Source organism: Macaca mulatta, chromosome 20, assembly GCF_049350105.2.
Source record: "Macaca mulatta isolate MMU2019108-1 chromosome 20, T2T-MMU8v2.0, whole genome shotgun sequence".
NCBI classification, from domain to species: domain Eukaryota; kingdom Metazoa; phylum Chordata; class Mammalia; order Primates; family Cercopithecidae; genus Macaca; species Macaca mulatta.
The window spans coordinates 27,792,963-27,797,791 of NC_133425.1; the positions used below are offsets into that span (position 1 = coordinate 27,792,963).

General features: G+C 48.0%; 1 pseudogene; it reads right to left on the reverse strand.

Annotated features, from left to right (window-relative positions):
- Positions 1-3,300: 3,300 nt before the first annotated feature.
- On the reverse strand, positions 3,301-4,475 carry LOC706976 (glyceraldehyde-3-phosphate dehydrogenase pseudogene; annotated as a pseudogene).
- Between the last annotated feature and the right edge of the window lie 354 nt (positions 4,476-4,829).

A 4,829-nucleotide genomic window follows, 5' to 3' on the forward strand; every position in this document is an offset into this window, starting at 1 on the left:
CCTATCTTATTGACCAGGACTGGGAAATACCACCTCCTTAAGCTTCAAGAGAGGCTGGGAAAGGGAAAATGTAGCTTTTCTAGACCCTATAGTGGCAGTAGCAAGAGAGAGGGAAGTGAGGAATGCCAAATAGTGCCAACCACAGGATACTTTACTGTAAATATGGCAGGATAATATTTTCTGAGACACGGATTGATGTTTTCTTTAATTTCTTGATTTTAAAAACCTTTACTATTATTATTACTATTATCATTTTTATTATTATTATTATTAATTTGTAGAGACGGAGTCTGACTATGTTCCCAAGACTGGTCTCAAACTTCTGGGCTCAAGTGGTCCTCCCACCTCAGCCTCCTAAAGTGCTGAGATTACAGGTGTGAGCCACCATGTCCAGCCTGATATTTTATTTTCTTCTTTCTTCCCTACTGTTAATCCAAAACCTGTCTTTGTCTCACATTCAGTAGAGAAATGGGAGAGGGTGGAAAGCAGGTAAAATCCATGAGTTTCAGGCTTTTGTATCCCAATAGCTTAAGTCCTTATTGGAGAAAGATAAAGGCCAAACATAGGACTTGTCACTTTCAGATGCCCCTGGGGTAGAGAGAAAAGAGAAAGGCAGAGGGGAAGTAATGGGAAAAAAAGAGAGAGTTTGGGAAATTTCAGAGGGAGAAGCTCTGAACTCTACTTCTTGGGGGAAAAGCAATGAGACCCCAGAGAGATGCTTCAGAAAGTCCAGAGTAGATGGGACCAGGTGTGGTGGCTCATGTCTGTAATCCCAACACTTTGGGAGGCCAAGGCAGGAGGATCACTTGAGTGCAGGAGTTGGAGACCAGCCTGGGCAACATGGCGAAACCCCATCTCTACAAAAAAAATACAAAGATAAGCTAGACATGGTGGTGCACACCTGTAGTCCCAGCTACTCGGGAGGCTGAGATAACAGGATTGCTAGAGTCCAGGAGGTTGAGGCTGCAGTGAGCCATGATACACCACTGCACTCCAGCTTGAGGGATAGAGCAAGATCCTGTCTCAAAAAGAAAAAAAAAGAGCAGAGGGGAGAATGCTTCACACAATGCCCTAGTTCTCAGCGGGCATGAGAGTAGTGGAACATTCTCTGAGCCTTGAGCATGGTCCTGAGAGGTGGAAGGAGCTGCACAGACAGAAACAAGCAGCCTGTGTAAGCTGAAAGCCAGGGGGTCGATGGCTGAGGGGTGATGTCTCAGGCACACCTGCATGGACAGAGGACTTCAGGACGGACACTCCCACCATAGTTTGGCACTTCAAAAGTTACCAAGAAATATACACATTCACATAGAAAGGTGAAAATGCCATCCTAGCTTGCAATAGAAATTATGCTGAGTGGCCAAGTATGGTGGCTCACACCTGTAATCCCAGCACTTTGGGAGGCCAAGGCAGGTGGATCACCTGAGGTCAGGAGTTTGAGACCAGCGTGGCCAACATAGTGAAACCCCATCTTTACTAAAAATATAAAAATTAGCCAGGCACAGTGGTGTGTGCCTGTAATTGCAGCTACCCAGGAGGCTGAGGTGGGAGAATAGCTTGAACCAGGGAGGCAGAGGCTGCAGTGAGCTGAAATTGCACCACTGCACTCCAGCCTGGGCAACAGAGTGAGACTCTGTCTCAAAAAAAAAAAAACCAGAAAGGGAAGGGAAGGGAGAGAAATTACTGACTTATGGAAAAAGTAAGAAAGTTCTTCATGCCTTCTTGAGTATGTGGTCTGAGATCATAGTCTGTGTCAGAGACCACTGGGTACCTCTCCCGGCATCCATTTTCCCCCTCCTCCTTAGGAATAAACTTTTACTTCTAGCTGGGTACGTTTCCCAGCTTCCCTTGCAGCTAGGTGTCATCATGTGACTAAGCGGTGGCCAATAAGATGTAAGCAAAATGGCTCTATTGGGATTTGTAGGAAGTTGCCTTAAAAGGAAGGAACATAAGCTTTGTCCCCACTTCCTTGTTGCTTGGAGTAAGGCAGTTCCAGCAGCCATGTTGGCCCAAAAGGTGACCTTGAAAATAGAAGGCAGATGAGAAAGTGGAGTGTGAGACTCTGTGTTGTGGCCATAGCATCTTGGACCACTCGCCTTCAGATGTATTTGACATGAATAGGAAATGCACTGCATTAGTTTGTGAGGGCCACCATGACAAAAAACAGCCAGCTCTCCACATCCTCAGGTTCTGCAACCACAGATTCAACCAACCACAGTTCAAAAATATCTGAAAAAACGAAAACTATAATAAGCTGGGCGCAGTGGCTCACACCTGTAATCCTAGCACTTTGGGAGGCCGAGGCTGGAGATGACCTGAGGTCAGGAGTTCAAGGCCAGCCTGGCCAACATGGTGAAACCCCATCTCTACTAAAAATCCAAAAATTAGCAGGGTATGGTGGTGTGTGCCTGTAATCCCAGCTACTCAGGAGGCTGGGGCATGAGAATCACTTGAACCCAGATGTTGGAGGTTGCAGTGAGCTAAGATCGTCCCGCAGCACTCCTGCCTGGGCAACAGAGTGAGACTCCATCTCAAAAAAAGAAAAAAAAGAACAATACTAGGCTGAGTTCAGTAGCTCACACCTGTAATCCCAGCACTTTGGGAGGCCAAGGCAGGCGAATCACTTGAGGCCAGGAGTTTGAGACCAGCTTGAGCAACAAAATGAGACCCCCCCATCTCTTCAGAAAAATTTATAAAAATTAGCTGGGCAGGGTAGCACACACCAGAGTAGTCCCAGCTACTCTGGAGGTGGAGGTGGGACGATCAATTGAACCCAGGAGTTCAAGGCTGCAGTGAGCTATGATTGTGCCACTGCACTCCAGCCTGGGCAACAGAGACTGACCCTGTCTCTAAAAAGAATGAAATACAATACAACACAATACAATAAAAAATACATAGCATTTGCATTGTATTAAGTATTCTAAGTAACCTAGAGATGTTTTAAAGTATACTGCATAGATTATTTTCAAATAATATACCATTTTACATGAAGACTTGAACATCTGCCGATTTTGATATGTGGGAGATCCTGGAACCAATCCTCAGGGACACCAAGAGACAACTGTACCTCAGACTAGGAGGTTTAAACAAGAAAAGTTTATTTTCTCATAATTGTGGAGACTAGACATCCAAGAATAAGGTGTTGGCCGGGTTGGTTTCTCCTGAGGCCTCTCTTCTTGGCTTGTAGATGATCATCTTTTAAAATTGTGTTTATTTATTTATTGGCTGAGTGCAGGGGACTTTATTGATGGTACACAAAGCAGGGCTCCCTAGGCTCCTCCCTCTTCAGGGAGTCTGCATGGAAACTGTGAGGAAGAGAGATTCTCATTGTGATGGGGGACTGAGTGTGGCAGGGATTCCCCAGCAGTGAGGGCCTCTCTCTTCCTCTCGTACTCTTGCTAGGGCTGGTGGTCCAGGGGTCTTACTCCTTGGAGGCCATGTGGGCCATGAGGTCCACCACCCTGTTGCTGTAGCCAAATTCATTGTCATACCAGGAAACAAGCTTGACAAAGTGGTCATTGAGGGCAATGCCAGCCCCAGCATCAAAGGTGGAAGAGTGGGTGTTGAGGTTGAAGTCAGAGGAGACAAGCTGGTGTTCAGTGTAGCCCCAGATGCCCTTGAGGGGGCGTTGGACTCCCACTTCATCACCTTCTAGATGTCGTCGTATTTGACAATTTGGCAGGTGTTTCCAGGCGGCAGGTCAGGTCCACGACCAACACGTTGGCAGCGGGGCCATGCAAGTCCATGCAAGTGAGCTTCCCATTCAGCTCAGAGATGACCTTGCCCACAGCCTGGGCAGCGCCAGTAGAGGCAGGGATGATGTTCTGGAGAGCCCCATGGCTGTCACATCACAGTTTCCTGGAGGGGCCATCCATAGTCTTCTGGGTGGCAGTGATGGTGTGGACTGTGGTCATGAGTCCTTCGGCAATACCAAAGTTGTGATGGATGACCTTGGCCAGGGGCGCTAAGCAGTTGGTGGTGCAGGAGGCATTGCTGACGATCTTGAGGCCGTTGTCATACTTCTCATGGTTCACGCCCATCACGAACATGGGGGCGTCAGCAGAGGGGGTAGAGATGATGACCCTTTTGGCTCTCCCCTGCAAGTGAGCCCCAGCCTTCTCCATGGTGGTGAAGATGCTGGTGGACTCCACGACGAACTCAGCACCAGCATTGCCACATTTGATTTTGGAGGGATCTCGCTCCTGGAAGATGATGATGGGATTTCCCCGTTCTCAGCCTTGACAGTGCCGTGGAATTTGCTATGGATGGAATCATACTGGAACATGTAGACCATGTAGTTGAGGTCAATGAAGGGTCATTGATGGCGACAATATCCACTTTACCAGAGTTAAAAGCAGCCCTGGAGACCAGGCGCCCAATACGACCAAATCCATTGGTTCTGACCTTCACCTGCATCTTCACAGAGAAGATGCAGCTGTCTGTCGAATGGGAGTAGCAGAGAGCCAATTTTGTTTTTTTAAGAAACAGGCTCGGCCAGGCGTGGTGGCTCACGCCTATAATCCCAGCACTTTGGGAGACCAAGGTGGGCGGATCACCTGAGGTCAGGAGTTCAAGACCAGCCTGGCCAACATGGTGAAACCCCGTCTCTACTGAAAATACAAAAAATTAGCTGAGCGTGGTGGCTCACGCCTGTACTCCCAGCTAGCTGGGAAGCTAATGCAGGAGAATCGCTTGAACCCGGGAGGTGGAGGTTGCAGTGAGCTGAGATCGTACCACTGCACTCCAGCCTGGGCAACAGAGTGCGACTCAGTCGTAAAAAAAAAAAAAAAAAAAAAAAGACGGGCTCTCACTGTGTTGCTCAGGCTGGCCTC